Raw genomic sequence first — 24445 nt, 5'->3', positions numbered from 1 at the left:
CACTCCCGTTTCCAATGCCCGACAATTCCGCACATGTGACATGGCATCACCTTCTTCATTGCCTGTATACCATTTGGAATCATAATGGTATTCAAATCAGGACCATTATTCGCAAAACCTCCTCGGCCTCTGCCTCTCATCTGCGGCTGAAACATAGCATTTCCCTGCTGCTGCTGCTGCAGCATCTGTTGTTGAAAACCTTGCAAACCTTGTAAACCTGTCTGAGCTGCCCTGAGCTGCATCACCATCACCTTTTCTTTCAATCTTTTCTGTTTGGTCTCAATCTCATCACTGCAGTATTTCTCATAATTCAATACTTCATCGATTGACTTTGACTGCCAACAAATCAAATGCGATTTAATCATCTGGCTAACTTCGGGTCTCAGCCCTTCCACAAACCTGAACACAAAATGGAGCATGTCCTTTGGCTCAATCGTTTCCGTGCCACTGTAATTTTTAAACGCTTTCAACAATCTCTCATAATACGCGTGTATAGATTCTTTAATCTCTTGGGCGGTCCTGTCAATCCTTTGCCAATCCACATTTTTCGACGCAACCTTGGTTTTCAAGTGCTCGATCACCTTGTGGTACAAACTCATTACCGTAGGTGATGGCGCACCTGTGTCCCTATCTCTCTCTGGTTCACTCGTCGGCCAACCTACAGCCCTTTTACAATCTTCCCACAAATCTGCCGGGACCACAATTTCAAATAAAGTATTCAGGTCTTCCCAGAGACATTTCGCGAGTTTCACAAATCTATCTGTCTGTTGATACCACTCAATCGGCTTCTCTCTCAATTTGGGAAAGTCATCCGTAAAGGACTGAATATCGCACCTGTGCCACGGTACATGTACAAGTTTTCCCCCTGCTGTCTCTCTCATTGGTAACATAGTTATCAGATCGTCATTCTGTTGTTTTTTTCTCATTCCGTTCTGGAGTATTTTCTTTCTTTTTGTCCTTTTTCTTAACCCATCTACTTTCCCACTTGTCTAAACATCTCCAGACCTGTGCACTCTGCAGTATCTCCTTAAGGTGTGTTTTCATCCCTGCGGATCTCATGTGTTCAAAATCTTTTGTCTCAAAGTCTAACCTGTAACTTCTGCTCAGGTGTTTAGTCTTACCTATATCGATCTCGTTTCTGTCTGCAATTTCTTGTAACTTCTTATGTATGTTGCTCACTTCTCTTGTAATCCTAGGGCACATGTATCTTAGTTCTTCCTATGTGTATGATTCTAATCTGTTCAAACCCATTGTTCCCTCAACCAGTTCATCTGCCTCCATACCCAACCTTATTTTATTCAGGTATTCTTCTCCCTTCCCGCTAGATGCACTCTGTGGGAAGTTCAGGCTGTTGAACCATTGTGTTAACTGTTGCGCGTTCAGTCCCATCAGTGTAGCAGCTACATCAACTGCCACTGACGGTTTCTGTAATGTTTCAGTCTGTGAGGTTAACGGTACTAATAGTGGTGGCTGTGACCTCACCACGGTTGACAGAGCACAAATTGGAATTGGACTAAATTCCGACAAGGACCCAGATCCATTTGCCAGTGCCGCTATCGGAGTTGTCTCTGGAGTGGTTTCTATGCATCTTCTCCCTGTCCCATTCTGTATCATTAACCCTTGGTTGCTGGTGCTTGAATTTGCCTGTATGTACAGTGGTACTGGTGGACCTACAGTGATAGGTAGAGATCTTGCATCTGGATTCTGTCTGCTCCCCGAATTCTGTGGCATGTTAATCCCCACATTGTGATTCGTCATTGCTGGCATACCTAACTGGCTTTCTATTACTCGCACTTCTTGTGTCTGCTTTTGGGGCATCGAGAACTGTGTTGATTCAGCTAGAATCAATGTCGGCCTCTGATAGTTTTGTCCTCCCTGCGCCATTGAATCAGAAGTCATTCCCATATTATGCTCATCGCAACAGTGCCTTTGAACCTGTGGCTGATAGTTATCAGCAGGTTTCAATGTCGGCACGTCTGGGTACATTCTCTGAATCCGTGGTATTCGTGGTGAGAAAGGCATGTCGGAGCTGCTCGGTCTCTGAGATATCCTCAAATTTGGTGTTACCTTACCCTGTATTGGTTCTGGAGGGGCAGTACTAATGCTTGAGCCTTTTTCGCTTTCCACGTATGGTGGTGGGCGATCATTCAGCAATTGTATAATGAACTCCTCATCATCTGACTCGTCTCCCCTTTTCGAGTTTCTATTGCTCTCTTTCTTTCTGGACTGACTCCTATTTGTCTTATAGGTGGCTTTCCTTCCTTCCGTCTCCGCTTCATCAGTAATCGCTGGAAACAATTTAATCCCCTGCAATACGTCTGATCTCCAAACCTTTTGTGTGCTGTCCCATCTAGCATCCGCTAGTGTCTTTTCTACTTTTCTTATTCTTGTCTCAAATTTCTTTTGTTGTTGGTTTCTAGCTATTAGCTCCCAAATTGCTAGTGCCTCAAACTGTGCTGGTCTTGGAGGTACTTTCATGTCGTATAGCGCAAATCTCAGATTTTCTAAAACTCTTAGATTAAACGACCCGTGGATAGGGAACGCTACACTTCCATGTTTCTCTGTTAATTTGCACCATTGTTTTAACCAAAGACATGGCGCTACACCCTTTTCTTCAATGACAATGTAAGTTGGTGTACCCTCAGGCGGTGTTTCTTCTCCTACATTTGCTTTATTAAAACATCTCCCCTCATGGCACTCTTAAATGCTTTGAAAAATGTCATCTTTCCGTCTTTTGTTTTTCTAAAATATGTAATCAATAAGCGACTTTAATTCCCGGAATACTCTTTGCTTGCCTTTCCCCTTCCAATTGCGCTTCACGGACTGCGTCCAATCCGTGCGCGACCCTTCTCACCAACCGACCTATCCCAGCGCGGCTCCTAGTGACGTCACACTCACACACTGCGGCAGACAAAGTCCCGCGGCTTGTCCTCCTTTCATTCGGCTTCACTCATAAACTAATTTCTGCAGTATAACGCAAGCACTTAACCAAAAGAATAAAACAGATCTGTCGGTTTACTACAGGAAAGGTAATACAGTCGCTTCAGAAACCTTAGGGATTTTTCACTAGCCTCGGCAGTTATTCCATCTTTCTCGGTTTCCCACTTTCGCAAGCAAAATTTGACCCGCAAACTTTACTCTCAACTGATCAATGAACTATTCTAGTGCACTTTAGAATTCGTCAAATCTCAAAGTCGAAGTTTTCTTTCACTCCGCAACATTCATACCGACTTGTTGACCACGCCCGATCAACCTATTAAACCTGACCAGATCACAACATCAAACAAGTGTCACATACACTTTCAACATACTCCGGAGTCTCTTGACCTCGCAGGGCCCGTCTCAACATCAACAACCACGTGGACAATTTTTCTGCTCAAAGCGCTACACACACGTGAAGTTCGACGACTTCCCTACTCTCACACCTTTGGATTAACACTCCTCTAATATCTTTTATCCCCCCTTAAAATCCTCACAAACTTCTCAATTAATCTGCGGCGATAAGCTGTGCAAGCGCAAAACCCTAACTTCACTCATACGGTCACTAGAACCGCTGAGACCATTCTCATACCTCCATGTTCCTCATTTGCAAGCTCCGAGATTCCGGGAAAGTCATAGGGGACTTAGGGCATCATCATCTCTCCAACTTGTTTTATCAAAGAAAATTCTAACTTGACTCTGTCTATTGTTCGGATGGGGTCCCAAAGGGCTAAACCATCAATCTCTGCTACCATCTACTGTTAACGCGTCCAGCCCTTATAAATTACCTGTACCTGGACACGTTGGAGGTCGGTGAATCTTTTAACCGAGTCGGGCTCTCCTCATCCTAAAATAGTCGAGTCACTCAGATCAATAATCAATAACTATTGTAGTTGGTAATCAATACTCAATTAATAGATCAATATAGCACATCAAAATCAATAACAGTCGGTATTTCGGCGCACCATGACCTTTCAGTCATGAATAACCACACCAGTTTATTAAAAGTTAGTGAGTTTATTTCCCTATATTAACAAAGCTAGCACGATATATATATGTCTCAAAACCAATTGATATATGTATATGAACATTACTAGCTGTCCATAACGGCGGAAGAAACGCAATCTACGTAAAATCTGAATAATGATACACTCTGTTATCGCAATGCAAATCACCAATATGACTAACTGTATTTGACTAATTGCATACATTGGTCAGCATAACAAGATTTCAATTTAGCATGGTACATTGAATGGATACCTCGACTAACCTCTAATTAGCATCGGCATGTGGGGCTTCATGCAAAACGAATTTAGTCAACACAAATTTGGAAAACTTCTAGCTAGGACCCTATCAAATAGCAGTTGGTACCTAAAAGGAAAAACACAATGCATAATACATTTATTCTTTCATATTTACCAAATACAATCAGCATTCAAGAAAAGTCTTCGTCCTTCAGGTACCGGTTGATCAGCATGGGGCAAGTTTCAAGGGGGTAAAGTTAAGGGCAAGCTCCCTTGCGGCGGCAAGGAGAATGGGGCAAAGTTAATGCATGGGCAAGACGGGGCAAATCAAAGTTAAAGTCTCTAGGGTGAGAATTCTTAAAGTCTCTTTCTCTCAGATAGAGAAAAGGGCATCAGGGTGTCGTCCAAAATGGAGTCTGGCATCAGGCTTCAACCTGGCATCGAGGAAAAATGGCTGACTTCTCTTTGTCCGGTGGGTTTAAGTAAGAAACATTCCAAATTATGCAGGGTCTTCCATTGGAGGGCTCATAGGTTGCCTTCAAATTGTCCAATCAAAATTGTCTCTTACTAGCGCTCATTTATGCATACACTGTCCTTGGAGCCTTGGAACACAAATTGTAACATGGTTTGCCAATTATTTTACTATCTGTACCTTCATTGTCCGCACCTGCAGTCTGACCTTGTATCAAAGGGGATGAAACCGGCCTAGTACGAAACCTTGGAGATAAGTGTACCAGTCAGCCCTACTGGAAAAATACAACTTCAAGCAAGAATATATGTTTCATTAGTTCAAGGAAAAAAAAACACGCAGTTAGAATTTGAAACCAGGCAACTAGGCCAAAGCCTGTACTAAATTAAGCTAAGCAAAACAGTTTTCAAACAAGAAATCATGGCATATATTTGTGATTATGACGGATTACTACATTTTCAATACTTTATGATTAATAAAGCTTGTTTACAATGATGGCGAACTACCCCGAGGGCACAATTTCCCTCGTACATTATTTTCTTTACTAAAATCACACTTCATTATATGTATTGATTACACGATATGTATGAATATATGTCGGACCTTCTTTTTCTGCGTCATCAGTATCACGCTTTCTACGTGAAAAAATATCTATTTCTTGTCTTTTCTTGTTCCTGATGCCCACACCTCTTTGACCAAATACTATGCTTCTTCTTCCTCGCTGTCCAGGGACCCTGGAAATATTCCATGCAATCAACAGTAGCTGATTTCTTAAGATAATTTTCTGTCGGCTCCTCAGCAAACCTAGGAACAAAATAAACTCTATATTTGTGCTCATCAAAGTAGAGAGCCAAGCCTGTAGCCTTCACCACAACACATTCAAATACAGACAAACTAGGCTTTTGGTATCACTGAAAAAGGCGGAAACGTTTAATATCTCACTGGTTGCCATCCCTGAAGAAAGGCATCCACTGACTATGACTCAGGGCCAGGGCCTAGGCTCCAAATGGAAAACCTCTGAAGACATTTCAACACCCTTGATTTAATACGATCACTATTTGCGGCCCCATTTGTCCTGTAACAGAAACACACTCTGTTAATTTATGCATCTGCCACAGCACCTGTTTGACCCCCTCCATTATCTGATAATCCAAAAATAATGCCAAAATTAATTTGCCAATTGTGCTTGCTTCCTCGACTTGGTATCCCCCACATTCGGTTTGCATTCTGAACTGCCGAAACACCCTTAAATACACAGCTTAGTTTCTTACTTCTACTAAACATCTTATAGCAGAATAAAATGCTAGCATCTACAACTGATAAGTAATTTTTTTTTCTTGTTCTGTGCATTCTCACCTGAATGGCACTTTTTCCTCCCAAAAATAGTTGAGTCGCATCCAACTCTATTACAATCTCTACTTTGTCTCCAAACAGTTGCCTCCATATTCAGGATTTATCATAACATTTCCTCTGTCACCTCAATGCTTAACCTCACCTGATGTCAGGTAACTCAGTACAAGTAATTAACCGAAGTACTGACCTTGGCTTGCCTTATCCAGCAAGAGCAATGTTCAAAGGAATAATTTGCCAAAGCCCAACAGTGCTAATCCTAAAGAGCATTGGAACAACCCACCAGAAGGACACATCGAGGGGAAAAGAGGGGAAGAAAACAAGGTAAGTAGTGGAAGAGAATCCACTAGAGTGTCTTTTCCAGTCATCTGTGTCCATCCGCTGGAATGTCTGCTCATGGATACGCTGGGTTGTGAATCGGTGTAATGGACCAATGCCCCTAGAATCTCTGTGATCCTGGTAGAGAGATTACTATTGAAACAAAAACAACAAACACTCAACTGGCTGTGTTTTACGTGCAATGACTGATTGTTTTGTATTATTTTTAGTACCTGATGCAGTATTAGCGAAGCCATGTACAAGATGGCCTGTAGATCCTGCTGGGTCATGTGGCACATTCCAGACGTGTCCTGGATAAGGCCAAACTCGACTAGGGGTCAAGGGTAACTTGAGGGGTAGAAACTCTTGAATGTAGAGCCAAAGGACAGTTGGAAGAAGACTTTCTATGGTTCTGTTTAGGTATTCTCACTCACTCCCCATTCGGACTATGGGCCTACACACTCACTCACCTCACGCACAATATAGATGTTAAATGCAAAAACAATAGATGATGGACAGAATGCAGAACAAATCAAACATTCACTCCCAATCACAGATCTGGGTTTAATCCATCAGTTTTTTTGCTTGCCATGCCATTCTAGTTTGGACCCAGCCATATGCAAATCAGTCTTGACCCTGTTCCCCATGGGAACAGTCAAACCAAAGCTGCCAGGCCTGGTCCTCCCTGGACCAAAAATAAGCAAACTGGGGCCAGTTTCAGGGTATCACCCTTCATCAGCAAGGCTAGCTTGAATCTGGTGGCAAAGCAAGTACAGGACCCACGTCAGGGCATACCCTTCTCACTTACGGTATCTTTAGCAACACAAAAGTTGCTATGCCAACAGATTCAAGCTAGGCATGAGGAACAGGGTCAAGACTGATTTGCATATGGCTGGGTCCAAACGGGTGGCATGGTGAGCAAAAGAACGATGGATTAAACACAGATCTGTGACTGTGGGTGAGTGTTTGTATTGTTCAGCACTCTGTCCATCATCCTTTTGTGTCACTATAGATGTTAGTCGCTTCACTAGTCGTACTGACACTCATACTGATGAAGTGATCAGTAATGAGTGCCTCAGTACTGAGATGTACTCTGAGCCTTTTGTCCTTTAAGCCAACTCTCATACCAACATCCTGTGCCGGTATTCTGTGCCCCAATGCTTGCCGTAATAGAATGACAGAGGAACTCCCCACCAGTCCTAGCTTTCAGGCTCTAAGGCCCTCATTATGACATTGGCGGTAAATCCCACTTACCGGCAAGCTGACTGCCGCCAACATACCGCCGCAGCAGCGGATATCCGTTCACCATGTAATGGCACACACACACCAATCCGACAAATCCACCACACCAAAGGTCAGTTATAAACTGGCGGTATCAAAACCCACACTGTTACGCCAACAGAACTACGCCCACCACATTATGACCCACAAATCACCACAGTGGACATTCAATGGCAGTAAACCATTGGCGGTACATACCGCTGTGCTCAAAATACACACACTCAAACAAAACAATACCACATTGGAAAATTCAAACTGCACACACCTGACACACATACACACACCACACCCATACACCCACAACACTATATAACACACATCCACATTACCCACAACCCTTTACCAAAACAAATCATTGGCACAAGACTGATACAACGACCACAGCCAAGACCAGAGCCGCACATCACCATCACCTATACACCAACCATGCACCTCACAACTCACACCCCAACACATCACCCTACACATCCTCACCCACACTACTCACACAACACCCATGGCACCACAACAAAACCCCAGATTCTCTGAGGAGGAACTAAGGGTCATGGTGGAGGAAATCATTCAGGTAGGGCCTCAGCTATTTGGAGCACAGGTGTAGCAGATATCCATTGCTAGGAAGATTGAGCTATGGTGGAGAATCGTGGACAGGGTCAACGCCATGGGACAGCACCCAAGATCAAGGGATGATATCAGGAAGAGGTGGAACGACCTACGGGGGAAGGTGCGTTCCATTCAGCACGACCCCAACTCGCTGTACAGAGGACTGGCGGTGGAGCCCCATCTCCACCCCACAACTAACAACATGAGAGGAGCAAGTCTTGGCAATCATGCATCCTGAGGGCCTGGCATGAGTAGGAAGAGGACTGGACTCTGGTAAGTCAACTCTTTATCACTACTACCCCCCTACCTGCATGCCATTACATACCCACAACCTCACTCCCATCACTCCACCACTTCCCACACACCCCACCATCACATCTCACTCATCCCAATGCCAAACCCTGCATGCCATACCAATGCATGGACACCACTCACAAACCTGAATGGACACCTATCACTAAAGCATGCACACTAAGGAGAATCACCTAGCCCACCACATACCAAGTCACACAAGTTAAAGATGCCAGGGCAAACACAACCAAAGAGGGCAACACACCCATGCTCAATATGTCACACACAGAAACCATAACACTGCATTTACATCCCCACAGGTATCCCAGCCAATGTCATCGGAGAAGACGTACCAGCAATTTCCAGTCCCCCCACAGAAGAGGCCCACAGTGATGACAACGACTCTGGTCGCCTGGATCTGGATGACCAACCTGGCCCATCAGGGACCTCTGGACAGTCGGTTACCCAGGCACAGTCACACACCACCAAAGAGCTTCCCCCCTCAGGAAATACCACCACAGCACCCACCCAGTGTACCCATACCTCTGTCCCCAGGACACATCAATCAGCAGTGAGTCCACCACAACAGGGACCCCAGGGCACACCTTATACCCAAGACAATTAGGGACCTGGGTCAGTGACAGTCGGCACACTGTTCAGGGGACAGAGGCACAGGACAGCAGGGACACTCGGAGGACTGCTGTGCACCAGGGGAAGGACAGGCCCAGGGAACCGACTCTCCAGGAGGCACTCACCGAGATCCTGGTAGCATACCAACATTCCCAGGATATGCTGGGCCAGATCCTGGACAACATGCAGGAGAACAGGCGCCTGCAGGAGGGACAGTACCAGGGGATCAGGGAGGACTTGCAGGCCATTGACACCACCCCAGTCTCCATTGTGGGGGTGTTGACAGACATGGCCAACATCATGAGGGAGGCAGTCTTACAACAGCGGGCCCCTGCCACTAGCCAGACTACTGAACTGCCCTCCACCTCCGCTGCCGCTAATGGACAGGAGGCCCTGCCACAGGACCAACAGGACACCAGCACCTCTCCCCCTGCAGAAGGAGAACTACCCCGCAAACATTCCCTGAGATCCAGGCAGAAGTCAGAGACTATTGCCAAGACCCCCTCCAGGAAATAAGACTCTCCTGATTGTCACCCTTGTGTCCCACTCTGTCACCCTGTCCACCTTGAACTGCCATTGCTCCCCTTCCCTATGCCCTGTGCCTCCTTGGACAATGCACCTGCACTACCAATAGACTGGAACAATACCCTGGACTTTACTCCATCATCACCCCAGCCCATTGCACTCCCCCTTTTCTTCATAGCACTTCAGTAAACACACTTTGAAAAAATACAAGTATGGAGTCTGTCAAATGATTGAAGTATGTATTCGTTTCACAAGGTTCAAACATTGCAAATCAACTGTATAGTAATGTGCACATAGGATAGACCTGTAGTTGACTGCCTCCTCATCTTCACTGTCCAGAGGGTCCACTGTTGCCACACAGACATCTCCAGCCTCCTCCCCCTGCAGAAAAGGCACAAGGCGTCTCAAGGCAAGGTTCTGCAACATGCAGCATACCACGAGTATCTGGCAGACCTTCTTGGTTGAGTAGCACACGGGATCCACCTGTTACATGGAGGCACCGAAACCTGGCCTTCAGGAGGCCAAAGGTACGTTCAATGATCCTTCTTGTTCACCCATGTTCTTCATTGTAACGTCTCTCTGCCCTTGTCCTGGGAATCCTCACAGGGGGCAGTAGCCATGAGGGGTTGGGGTAATCTGAGTCACCTGCAAAAATTGAGGGACAACATTTAGCAACACTATGCCATATGGCTCACACCAGACCCATACACCAACATCCACTGGGTGGGAACCAGGGCTCACCTATTAGCCACACCCTGTGCCTCTGTAGTTGGCCCGTCACATTTGGGATGCTGCTATTCCTCATGACAAAGGCATCATGCACAGACCCAGGATACTTTGCATTGATGTGGGAGATGAGCAGGGCCGCCAGGCATACCATCTGGACATTAATTGAGTGAAAACTCTTTCGATTTCTGAACACCTGTTCATTTTGCCGGGGGGGAACAAATGCAATGTGTGTGCCATGAGTTGCCCCAATGATGTTGGGGATATGTCCCATTGCATAAAAGTCAGCCTTCACTGTGGCCAAATCCTCCACCTGGGCGAAAACAAAGTAGTTGCACATGTAAACACATGCAGCACTCTTGTCAGCACTATTGAGAACATTGGCTGTAACATTCCAGCTGCCAAGCCCACTGTCACTTGGAAAGAACCAGTTGCCAAGAAATGGAGCACAGATAGGACTTGCACAAGAGGGGGGATCCCAGTGGGGTGACGGATAGCAGATATCAGGTCAAGCTCCAGTTGGGCACACAGCTCCATGATTGTGCCCCTTTCAAGTCTGTAGGTGAGGATAATGTGCCTGCCCTCCATTGTTGCCAAGTCTACCAGGGGTCTGTACACGGGGGGATGGCTCCATCTCCTATTCGTCCGCAGCAGTAGCAATCTATGGGGAAAAGAGAGAGGAGCCTGTCACAAATTGTACATTATAGCCACAACAGTACAATGTACAATGAAATGTATAAGTGGCATGTGTTTTGTAGGTACAATTGTGAAGTGTGACACAGTTATAATCCAGGGCCTGCCCCTCCCAAAATGGCATAAGCCTGTCCTGTGTGGAGGGACAGGTGGAAGTGAGGTAATTCCGCTGATGTTGTGCGCCGGTGCGGGAGGTGGTCGGGAACCACCGTGCAGCGCCTCATTGGATAAAATTGGGCCTTATGGGGTACAGTGGCCAATGGTGATGTCCGCCGGTGGTGACGGTATGCACCGCGGCGGACGTCACCGCCATTTTCCATCTGTTCACTCACCTGCTTCCTGACCTTCAACAGGAGAGGACTTACACTGCATGTGCTGCTGTGACCTGTGTCTGTGACTGACCATGGCACGTGTGACTAGGGAAAGGGCTCCTGCCTTCACCTCGGGGGAGTTGGAGAGACTGGTGTACGGAGTCCTACACCAGTACCGACTGCTGTATGGGCCTCCAGACCAACAGGTGAGTACACTGTGAGCACGATGCATGGGGCATGAATGCATGGAGTGGTGTGTGTGAAGGCCTCATGTAGGGGGGTTGGTGGGTGTCCCCTGGGTGTCGTGCAGCTGGTGTGCTGGGCCAGGTCTGTGCTAACGGGGGTGGGAGGACCTGAGATGCTGGGCACGGAAGATGGAGGAGGCCCAGCTGGGGATGGCCTCCCAACGAGGAAGGGGTGCCAGTCGAACCCTGACCACCCTGATGGCCCGCATACTGGTGGTGGCCTATCCGGAACTGGATGGGCACTTGAGGGCATTACAGCAGCCTCAAGGGGGTGAGTACAGTCCCCATCATTACTACTTACGCCTGGTGGGGTGGTATCCGGGTGGGAGATGTGTGTCTGTGGGTGCCCCTAGGCCATGCCTGACATTGCAGAGTAGGTCCGATGTTGGCCAGGGTTCTGATCTGATAGTCCTCCTACCTAGCTTGTAGACATCCACTTCTGGGCAGCGCTATGTGGATCCCAGGAATGCTGCAGTTGGCGGTATGTGTCCCTCCCCATGCCCTGGTGACTAGCATTGATACTTGTAGTGCATTGCATAGTGCATAGGACTGTTCCCTGTGTTTGAGTGTGCTGTGTACGCCAACAGTGGTTTTTGTGCAGCCATTGGCCCAGTGTATCCTTTGTCTCTCCCCACCTTTTTGTTTTGTCATCCTGTCATTATGTACATTAGCATCATCTGGCGGAGGAGCAGAGGCACCGGCGACGGAGGGAGCTGCATTCCACAGGACCCAGGAGGCAGAGTCCACCGACGGTGAGGGCACCAGTGGGACGGAGGGCGAGGGGAGCACCACGGCGGAGACTGGAGGGGACAGTTAGGACACAGATACCTCCTCCGATGGAAGCTCCCTGGTGGTGGCGGACACCTCTGTGCCTACCCCAGCTACAGGTACAGTGGCCATCCCTGTACCAGCACCGCCCTCCCAGCAGCCCCTCAGTGAGTTGCCCGTGCCCGCTCACCCAAGAGGGTGGGCATCTCCTTTTACCCCAGGCACCTCAGGCCCTGCCCCACTGAGCCCTGCTGCCCTGAGTGAGGAGGCTATTGACCTCCTGAGATCCATCTCTGTTGGGCAGTCAACCATTGTGAATGCCATCCAGGGTCTGGCAGCCCAAATGCAACAGACCAATGCATTTCTGGAGGGAATTCACACTGGCTTAGTGGCCCATCAGAGATCAATCCAGGCTCTGGCCTCCTCTCTGATGGCAGCCAATGTCCCTGTTTACACCCTCCCCCCTCCAACTCCCTCTTCCCAGTCCCATTCCCCTTAACTCCAATCTATCCCAAGCACACAGCCAGACCAGCATGCACACAAGACAATACACAAGAGTGGCACAGGCAAACACAAGCACCAACATCATCCCACAGGCACACACACTAACACCATCCAGATGCAGACATACCAACATCCACTTCCTCCACGGTGTCCCCATCCTCCTCCTCCTCTTCCACCTTCCTCCCAGTTCCTTCTACACTCACACCTGCATGCCCTACATCCACATCCACTTCCGCCATCACCAGCACACCTATCAGAACACACTCCTCACCTGTCAGTCACCACCCCAACAGCCAAGTACACGTCCCCTGTGTCCTCTCCCACTGTGTCTGTCCCCCCCCAAGGTACAAGCACTCAGACACTCAACAGCCATACACCTCACAACAGCATCCAGCTCATCCACCTGCACCCAAACACAGCAGACAGACACCTTCCACAACCACACCCTCTTCCACCACTCCCATACCTTCTCCCTTTCCCCGCCCTAATGTCCCCAAGCAGCTTTCCCTCTCTACCATTGACGTTTCCCTACCCCTCCCTCCCCCCTGTCCTTCACATCTGGCCAGGGTGGCTAAAACCCAGGCAAGCACCTCAGCCACCCAATCAACGGCCCCAGTAGTGTCCACACACACTTGTGGTGGTAAAGGATCCAGGACACCAGGCTGCCTCACAGAAAGGGTGCCTGCACCAAGTGCTGCCAGGAAGGGCTAGGAGCCTGCCCCAAGTGCTGCCAAGAAGAGCAAGGAGCCATCCCTAGCTGCTGCCAGGAACAGCAGGGAACATGCCCCAAGTGCTGCCTAGAAGAGCAAGGAGCCATCCCCCGCTGCTGCCAGGAAAGGCAAGGGGCCTGCACCAGCAGGCAGGAAAGACAAGGGACCTGGTGCTGGGACTCAGTCGGAGCCCCCACCACCAACAATGGTTGTGCATCCATCCGAGGCTGCAGGGGATGGGTTGGAACTTCCCCCACCACTACCAGCGGCAGCACCACCATCAGTGGGCAGCCATCTGAGGCTGCAGGGGATGGTCCGGAGCTTTCCCCCACCACTGCCAACAGCAGCAGCATCACCACCACTGCCACCACTGAACAGCCGTCACCGCCGGGGGACGGTCTGTAGTACTGCCTCCCTGCCTCCCTGCAAATCCTGTAGGAATGACACCCAGCTGAGAGACTGTGACCTTGCACTCCCCAAGATCTGCATCACAGGGCACAATGCCCCCTCCAGAACCAGTGGGGAAGCCACCCATTCGCCCCATCCTCCCCAGGATGAAGATCACAGGGAACGATGCCCTCTCCAGAACCAGTGAGGAGCTACCCACTCACCCCATCCTCCCCAGGATGAAGTTCACAGGGCACGATGCCCCTTCCAGAACCAGTGGGGAAGCCACCCACTCACCCCATCCTCCCCAGGATGAAGATAAGATCACAGGGCACGATGCCGCCTCCTGAACCAGTGGGCAAGTCACCCACTTGAGAGACTGTGGCCTTGCACTCCCCTGGACAGTGCACAGGGCATGTTGCCCCCTCCAGAACCATTGGGCAAGTCACCCACTTGAGAGACTGTGCCCTTGCCCTCCCCAGGACTGTGCACAGGGCATGTTGCCCCCTCCAGAACCAGTGAGCAAGTGTAGGAGGCTGGCCTGGCTTACAGTGGGTACCTTGTGGTACTTACACCCTGTGCCAGGTCCAGTTATCCCTTATTAGTAGAATAGAGGTATTTCTAGCAGCTTAGGCTGATAGAAGGGAGCTATGGCAAAGCAAATCAGAGGGTTGAGCACTGCAGGACGGAGTGCGGGGGACCCAGGCTAGGCTGTGCACAAAGGAATCCTTGGAGATGTGCACAGAAGCCGGAGCAGCTGCAAATCACGCTGTACACAGATTTGCAGTCTAGCGTGGGGAGGCAATGACTTACCTCCACCAAACTTGGACTGAAGGATCACTGTACTGTGGGAGTCACTTGAATAGAGTTCCTGTGTTCCAGGGACCACGCTCATCAGGATAAGCGGGGAACCAGGGGACCGGAGATGCAGTCTTTTGGTGCCTGCATTAGCAGGCAGAAGATTCCGTTGACCCACGGAAGATTTCTTCTTGGCTTCCAGTGCAGGGTGAAGGCAGACAGCCCCCAGAGCATGCACCACCAGGAAACAGTCGAGAAAGCCGGCAGGATGAGGCGCTACAATGTTGCTGGTAGTCGTCTTGCTACTTTGTTGCGGTTTTGCAGGCGTCCTGGAGCAGTCAGCGGTCGAACCTTGGCAGAAGTCGAAGAGGGAAGTGCAGAGGAATTCTGGTGAGCTCTTGCATTCGTTATCTGAAGAATAACCAAGAGGAGAGACCCTAAATAGCCAGAAAAGGAGGTTTGGCTACCAAGAAAGGAGGATTGGCTACCAAGAAAGGTAAGAGCCTATCAGAAGGGGTCTCTGACGTCACCTGCTGGCACTGGCCACTTAGAGCAGTCCAGTGTGCCCCCAACACCTCTGTTTCCAAGATGGCAGAGGTCTGGGACACGCTGGAGGAGCCCTGGGTACCTCCCCTGGGAGGTACTGGTCAGGGGAGTGGTCACTCCCCTTTCCTTTGTCCAGTTTCGCGCCAGAGTAGGGCTGGGGGATCCCTGAACCGGTGTAGACTGGCTTATGCAGAGATGGGCACCATCTGTGCCCATCAAAGCATTTCCAGAGGCTGAGGGAGGCTACTCCTCCCCAGCCCTTCACACCTATTTCCAAAGGGAGAGGGTGTAACACCCTCTCTCAGAGGAAATCCTTTGTTCTGCCTTCCTGGGCTGGGGCTGCCCAGACCCCAGGAGGACAGAATCCTGTCTGAGGGGTTGGCAGCAGCTGCAGTGGAAACCCTGGAAAGGCAGTTTGACACTACCCGGGTTCTGTGCTAGAGACCCGGGGGATCATGTTACATGACCATGTTCGGAGTTACCATTGTGACGCTATACATAGGTAGTGACCTATGTATAGTGCACGTGTGTAATGATGTCCCTGCACTCACAAAGTCCGGAGAATTTGCCCTGAACGATGTGGGGGCACCTTGGCTAGTGCCAGGGTGCCACACACTAAGTAACTTGGCACCCAACCTTCACCAAGTGGGGGCTAGACATATAGGGGACTTATAAGTTACTTATGTGCAGTGAAAAATGGCTGTGAAATACCGTGGACGTTATTTCACTCAGGCTGCAGTGGCAAGCCTGTGTAAGAATTGCCTGAGCTCCCTATGGGTGGCAAAAGAAATGCTGCAGCCCATAGGGATCTCCTGGAACCCCAATACCCTGGGTACCTAAGTACTATATACAAGGGAATTATATGGGTGTACCAGTGTGCCAATGAGAATTGGTAAATGTAGTCACTAGCCTGCAGTGACAAATTTAGAAAGCAGAGAGAGCATAAACACTGAGGTTCTGGTTAGCAGAGCCTCAGTGATACAGTTAGGCACCACACAGGGAACACATACAGGGCACATACTATGAGCATTGGGGTCCTGCCTAGCAGGATCCCAGTGACACAAGGGCTAAAACAAACATACATACAGTGAAATTGGGGGTAACATGCCAGGGAAGATGGTACTTTCCTACAGCAAGTCACCCACTTGAGAGACTGTGGCATTGCTCTCCCCAGGACAAAGCACAGGGCATGTTGTCCCCTCCAGAACCAGTAGATTTGTTCCATCTGCCGGCTGAGGTGCCCCCGTTCCCCATCCCCCTGAGGTGCCTGCCTATTTTCGAACAGATGTCCCTGCAGTGTTCTCTCCATATTGTTACAGGAGACAAGTGGGGCCTTGGACTTTGTCATGTGGCCCTGTGGCCCACGCACATTGAGGACTGGGCAGTGTCCCTTGAAATGCCCATATGTATATACTTTTAGATGGGATGTACGTATTTGTAATGTATTTTTATTATTACACTCACTTTCATCTATTCGTGTTGTCCTTGCATTATTCCTGAGGGGTACGGGGTCAATATGTTTTCTTACTCCATCTGATTGTGTGTATGCTGTTGGGGGTGGGGCTGTGTGTTGTGCATCTTTGTGTCACTCTCTTTTTCCTACCCCTCTCTCCTGTGTGCTAGACGGCTGTACTCACCATGGTCGTCTTCGCCATCATTGGTATTCGTGGTGGAGCATGACGTAGAGGAGCATCGGAAATATCTGCAGCTCAGGCTCCATGGCGGCGTGGTTGTTCCCTGTGTCTCCAATGGTGAGTCCTTTCCCTTCTGTGCAGGCTGTTTCCGCCAGGCATTTGATGTCGTTGGTACTGCCCCGGAAATGGTGGCTGATTGGGCTGTCATAAGACAGTGGGCGGAACATTGTCTTCCGCCTGGCTGCAGGCGGCCACCGCCATGGTGCCTGTTGTTTCCGCCCTGGCGGTTGGTGTGGTAAAGTGTCTGTCTATCTGGGCGGTGTCTGCCATGGTCATAATTTGGCGGTAATTACCACCAGCCTGTTGGAGGTATTACCACCACTTTATCACCGACAGCTAGGGTTGTAATGAGGGCCTAAATATCTTTATCGGTGCCTTTGATGCAAGTTGTTACAGTTTTTCAATGTCCCAGATTTGCACATGCACTTCCTCCGCCTGCTTAAAAGTGGTACACATCTTTCTCTTCTTTTCCGTTTATACAGGTGGTTTATGTGGGCCTTGAAATTGCCGTCTCTGAAGACTGAAGGCCAATCCTGTGCTTGGAGGATGCCGATTCAGGTAAGCAGGAGATGCTGCTGCTTTGGGTGCTGGATTTCAAGCAAGGCATGGCATGGGGCATGGCTATTTATAGATTTGTGGCCTAAGAATTCTAAGTCTCGTGCAGCCTTGGAACTGCCAATCTCCTGCAATCAATTTCCTTTTAGTCCTCTAAAAAAGCTGTCTACCTTTGAACACAAAACTGTTTTGGCTTTTCTTCTTTAACAGCATCCCACACCGAAGGATCAAAATGTATCTTCCTCTAACCTGGAACAAACTGCCTCAAGTTACCTCTTACCTGTGGTGGGATAAAATTGGTATGGATAGAACAACTCACTTAAGAGGTTTCCTGATACTTGATTTCTACTTCAGTTGTTGTTTGTTTTACCACCTCCTCCTCTGCCTCTCAGTGGATGGAATCCAGTTGCAGCTTGGAGCCTGAAAATAATTCCCCATTCTCTGCTAACTTGCGTTCACATCTTGTAGAACCCAAGAGGTCTAAATTGCTACTTCCAGGTAATTGATTCCTCAATCTCCCAGTCGTGCTCGAAAAGTCATGCCAAGCACGTTCCTTATTGAACTCTGTTTTTTTTCTTTCAACTGATCATTGTTGCACCATATACACCCTGTTCTTTAAGGGAGCTACACCAAACACAAAGCATTAACACTTTGTACACTCGCAGCTAAAGCTACATTTACCAATAGTGCGTTGTATCTCATAAGGGTAGGTATACACATTTCAGCAGAAAACACTACATTTTTGTTCCCTAATAAGCATACCATTATTTGTATCCTACCCTTGAGCCTGCCAATGTCAATTTGAATCCCTTTATGATGGCTTCTCACTCATTTAAATGTTAATATTGGATAAATCAATGCACAGGACAACAAGACCCCTTGATACACGAACGATACATTTTCATACACAAAGTAACATCATTCCTGTTGGATTCCCCGTCATAAACTTTCTGTCAATGGCAGCACCTAGGTAGGTGGTCAGGCAAGCTCTGTGGCCCAGGCTTGAATTTTAATGAATGACAGGTTACAGGTGGGGTAACAGCCAACAGCTAGATCAGAATCCACAAATAGGCAGCAACGATACAATGTTCCCTGAGATTGGCCCCAATAGAGCACAAATGTCCAGAGTGAGGCATGCATTCTCAAAACACCATAAAGTTAGATGCCACATGTAGTTAGGTACACTTAGCCAATCAGGGCACAGTACACACAGCACATAGAGAACCGCGCTCCCCTCAGGTCGGACATCTGGACACATACTCGCTGACCCACATAGTGTCCAGGACAGGTCAAGGCCCACCTGCATTCCCTGTCTGGAAATGGTATCTATGACTCCTTGTCAAAAGTTCACATATCACATCAGGAAAAAAATGTTTTATGTGTTTATTCCTCCGAGAGAAATGTGTAAAACATGGGTCATTTTGATGTTCTGTGAAAGACAGTTCTCAGACTCTGGTGCTGTAACTGCTCTCGGGCCATAATGTTTAATTAAACAAACCGTTTTCTGTTTTGCCAGATGCCTTTTGTCTGTTGTTTTTTAAGGTAAATCCACATTCAAGCAATATTTTGGAGGGCCAGTGAGGAGCTGGTTGGTCCTTCGAACTGGACTGCGACCCAACCCCACCCGGACAGATTAATATTCAGGCAAACAAGGTGAGCAGATGCCGCAATTGATTGAAAGTTCTATTGAATCTGCAGGGTGGAGGTCCATCCTGAAGCCCCCATCCCAAGGGTAAGAGACTACATCAGAGCCTTAGTCCTAGCATGTAGTGTGTAGCAAACTAAGAAAAATAATAATCCGCTAAAGTCAATTTCTTGAGTGTCAGCATCAGGAAGGGTGATCACATGGACCACTGGGTGTAACACAGCCGGTATTCTTGACCCCTGGGTGTAATACAGGGTTTTTTGATTGCTGGCCGCTTGGACCCCTGGGTGTGACAAAGATGGGATGCATGCATAAGGCGCTGGGTGTGACATAGGGCCAGCTTTCTGTTTTAAGAGGTACCTTTTCTTGGACTGCTGCTCGAGATGCAGTCGGTACACATATGCTCTGGGTATATTATAGGGCCCACATCTCAATCTTATTAGGCTATCGTGGGTTTCTCAGTGGCAAGTTTCTTAACACCTGTGGTATTTGAAAGAAATGAGAGGTGTGCTTCGCTTTGACTGCTGGGCGTGACACAGATGGTATGCAGGACCCCTGGGTATGACATAGGGGGAATTCAGACGTTAGGGTACTAGAGTGATTGAGATCCCTAAGATTAGGCATAGCTGTGTTTTGCCAAGGAGGGTCTATGGTCACTGAAGTAAGTCCTTTCTTTCTCCACATATAATATTACACAATTTTCCCTCTAAGCAGATATCGGCAGGATTATCAGACTTCCCTAACTTCATGCAGAGCAGAGCTTCTCTTGGTCAGAGGATAACGTGCACTAGGAGTAGACACAGCTAAGGCAGTTCCCCTGATTTTTTGGAGCTTAGTCAGCATCTCCCCAGCAGTTGAAATGGTGTTGTTTTGATGTTATGATGCTGGTAGACCAATGTGACTCTGTTTGTCTTAAATGTTGAATGTTCTGTTGTTGTTGATGTTTAATGTAAACATGAAGAAATTGTTGATTTGCACAATTTGTTGTTTGATGCCAAAGTAAGGCCCACAGAGACAACACTAAGTTGATCTAACATCAGCTAAGAAAGACCACCCTTGTCAGGGGCAACGTTGGCAGGAAGCATGAAAATGGCACAGTCATAAAGGGAACTCCACCGCAGGACACCCCCAGGGTTCCTAAATGGTTACAATGGTGACCCAGTGATGTGTAAAAATTAAACGTTTGTAAATAACATATTTCGTCCAGAACCACTTTCGAGGCCACCGCTTGGTGCCACACCAAAACACATGGAGAGCACAGAAATTCTTAAGGATTAATTGGCAACATACAGATATGCAATGTTTTCCATAACACTAAACATAGCTCTTGTCCAAAAGGTCTGCAGATGTCAATTAAAGATATACCCCATGAAGAAGTCAATGAGCCGAGGCCAGGCTTCACAGAACTCCCGTCCACAGAATCAGACCTAGGGAAATGTAGCAGCACCTTATACTCAGCCGCATGAAAATTAGTCCACTACTACACCACTGCAGCAGAGGTCAGGTAATTGACCAGAGCATGGCATCAGGAGCCACAACAAGAGAACCAGGTCCATCATGGATCAGGCCACAGCCACAACAGGGGGGGTAGTCATTTGGGTCAAGGTGGGCACTTCATGGCCTCGAACCCAAAGACAAAGTGGGACGGGTTCCAGCCAGGACCTAAAATGTCTTTGTTGTGTGGTCCTAACAGCAATAATGCCTCCAACGGCCCCAGCCAAATGGGGGCCTCATTTTTGTTCCAAAACCAAGCTGTCCTCCACTGTTGGGAGACAGGCCTTCTGTGGTCTTGGGGTAGCATGCCTACATAACACCCAGCACACGCATGAGTTCCAGCAAGGCACCGCGCGGCATTGAGTCAGTAGGAAGGGGGTTCACCAGGACATCCAGTCACCCCAGTACATTCCCATAATGCAGACAGAACTCCAACGAGGTCTTGGCCTTGCTCCTGACTTTGCTTCAGACTGCCCATGCTGCAATATCCTTTGCCTCCACATATCCCTCAGGCCTTACTAATAGTGGCCAGGAACAGTAGACCCAAAAAGATATGGTCGGAGGGAGAGGGGGGTGCTAGGGAGGGGAGTTCAAAACATTCATTGCATCCCTGACCAGAACACAGGAGTAAGCTCACCCTCACAATAAGTTTGGCAATAGGGCTCACGGAAGATCAGAGGAGTGCAAGTGACACAAGGGCACATTGTGTTCACTGATCAACGTTCACTGTGAGACGCCTCCTGTTTTGCATCCCCCCACACGTGTAGGCCAGAAACATTACCTTGCACCATTGACACTGCCTCCTGCACACACTGGGGTCCTGAAGGGCTGGCAATGTTAACATAGCACCAATCAGAAGGTTAAAAAACACCTGTTACACAAGAATAACCCTGTAAAACACACCATCCAAATGTATACTTAGTTAAGTTCTGAGAGGGGGGAGACCCAATGATGTGTAAAAATTAAGGCCCTCATTACGACCTTGGTAGGCGGCGCCGCCAATGTAACCGCACTCCCTCCACAGCCATTAGGAGATCCCCGCTGGGCCAGCGGGCCGAAACCTGGCGGTGTTGCGGCCGTGCGACGGGTGCAGTTGCACCCGTCGCGCCTTTCACTGTCTGCATAGCAGACAGTGAAAAGCTTCATGGGCCCTGTCAGGGGGCCCCTGCACTGCCCATGCCAGCGGCCCCCTAGGGCCCCACGACTCCCCGTACCGCCAGCCTTTTCCTGGTGGTTCAAACCACCATGAAAAGGCTGGCGGTAGACGGACTCGTAATCCCCTGGGCAGTGCTGCTAGCAGCGCTGCCCTGGAGGATTAAATCTGCCGGGACCAACGTGGCGGTAAACCGCCGGTCCCGGCAGTGCGACCACGGAGCTTCCGCCGCGGTCATGATACCATGGGAAGCACCGCCAGCCTGTTGGCGGTGCTTCCGTCAGAACAGCCCTGACGGTCTTGGACCGCCAGGGTTGTAATGACCCCCTAAATGTTTATAAATAATATATTTCGTCCAGAACCACATATCGAGGCCACTGCTTGGTGCCACACCAAAACACTTGGAGAGCACAGAAATTCTTAAGGATTAATTGGCAACACACAGGTGTTTTCCATAACCACCAAACATAGCTCTTGCCCAACAGGTCTGCAGTTGAGCCATTAAGTGCACCACATGTACAGTGGACCATTATCTTCTCAGTGGCTGCACCAGAATACCCACTAGGATCAAGAGCCACAACACACTCAAAGGACTTTTTTTGCATGTATACTCCCAACAGGTTCCCATACCACACCTTGCTCCAAGGACCGTTTCTGAACTGATTTTCAAATTTGGAAGAAAGCTAGCACAGATTATGCTTTCGCTTATTTGGTGTACATCCATTCAGTAGTTTTTGAGGTATTAAAGAAAACCCAAATTTGTATATCTGTGATCCTGAATAATTTGCAAATATTCGCAAATTTTTGCGAATGCGTGCTCGAATAGAAGCACTGTAATTGGCTAGCCACAACCTGAACAGTAAGTTGAGGCCTCCATTTTAGGTAATGGAACACGGTCCCTGAGGCTAATAAACAAATTGAAAAGTAGCAAAAGGTGTCAGGGTGTAGGGGTATTTGAGAGTCAAATTATAGTTTTAAATGATTTTTTCTTCACCATGCGTGCTATTCATGGTTAGTCAAGATTAATCAAGATTTATCAAGAATAGGCAAAAAAACCTTTTTTAATTCACTTATTCATACACTAAGGGGGTCATTCTGACCCTGGCGGTAATTACCGCCATGGCGGAGGTCGGCGGTAGCACCGCCAACAGGCTGGCGGTGCACCGCTGGGCATTCTGACCGCGGCGGTTCAGCCGCGGCCAGAAACGGAAAGTCGGCGGTGTACCGCCGACTTCCCGCTGCCCTTGAGAATCCTCCATGGCAGCGGAGCGCGCTCCGCCGCCATGGGGATTCTGACACCCCCTACCGCCATCCTGTTCCTGGCGGGTCTCCCGCCAGGAACAGGATGGCGGTAGGGGGTGCCGCGGGGCCCCTGGGGGCCCCTGCAGTGCCCATGCCAATGGCATGGGCACTGCAGGGGCCCCCGTAAGAGGGCCCCACGAAGAATTTCAGTGTCTGCTTTGCAGACATTGAAATTCGCGACGGGTGCAACTGCACCCGTCGCACCTTCCCACTCCGCCGGCTCCATTCTGAGCCGGCGTCCTCGTGGGAAGGGTGTTTCCCGCTGGGCTGGCGGGCGGACTTTTGGCGGTCGCCCGCCAGCCCAGTGCGAAACCCTGAATGACCGCCGCAGTCTTTTGACCGCGGTACGGTCTTCTGGCGGTTCCCACTTGGCGGGCGGCTACCGCCGCCCGCCAAGCTTAGCATCACCCCATAATTCATTTACTCATGCATGCGCTCAGAGACTCATGCACGCACTCACAAACCCACTCACACCCTCAAGCACCCACTTACAGACCCACTCAGAGGCTGACGCATCCACTCACAGACCCACTCAGAGGCTGACGCATCCACTCACAGACCCACTCAGACCCTCATGCACGAGCCACAGACCCACTCATGCACCAACTGACAGACCAACTCAGACCCTCATACACCCACTCACAGACCCACTCAGACACTGATGCACCCACTCACAGAACCACTCAGACACTGACACACCCACTCATAGACCCACTCAAACCCTTATGCACCCACTCACAAACCACTCAGACCCTCATACACCCACTTTCACACCCAAACAGACATTCTCACACACAGAGACACCATCTCACGCCTATTCTCACACGAAGAGAGACAGACTGTTCGACTGTACATGGTGTGGGGTTGGGTGGTTATGTGGGCTGGCTGCGGCCAGGCCCTACAGCCAACCTCCACTGAGCATTGTTTTTGGCTGTAAGTAGCACAGGTTTGGGTAGTTGTAGGGGTCAGCTTAACCATCTCTTGCTGCGTACAGCCAAAGGTTATGCACAGTGTAGGGTTGAGTTGGTATGCAGGGGCTGGCCATGCGTGGCAGTGGCTGGATCAACGTATAGTAATAAAAATTACTTTACTTTAAAAAAACTGTGGAAAGGTTACAGGGACGTTATAGTTAGGAAATTGAATTAAGAAAAACCTTAGAAGTTCACTTAAAAAACAAAAGCTATAGGGATGTTTTATTTAGGGTCTGAATTTACTAGTACAAAGCCA

Source organism: Pleurodeles waltl, chromosome 3_1, assembly GCF_031143425.1.
Source record: "Pleurodeles waltl isolate 20211129_DDA chromosome 3_1, aPleWal1.hap1.20221129, whole genome shotgun sequence".
NCBI lineage: Eukaryota > Metazoa > Chordata > Amphibia > Caudata > Salamandridae > Pleurodeles > Pleurodeles waltl.
The sequence above is the reverse complement of the archived record's forward strand: the minus strand, read 5'-3'. Positions refer to the sequence as shown.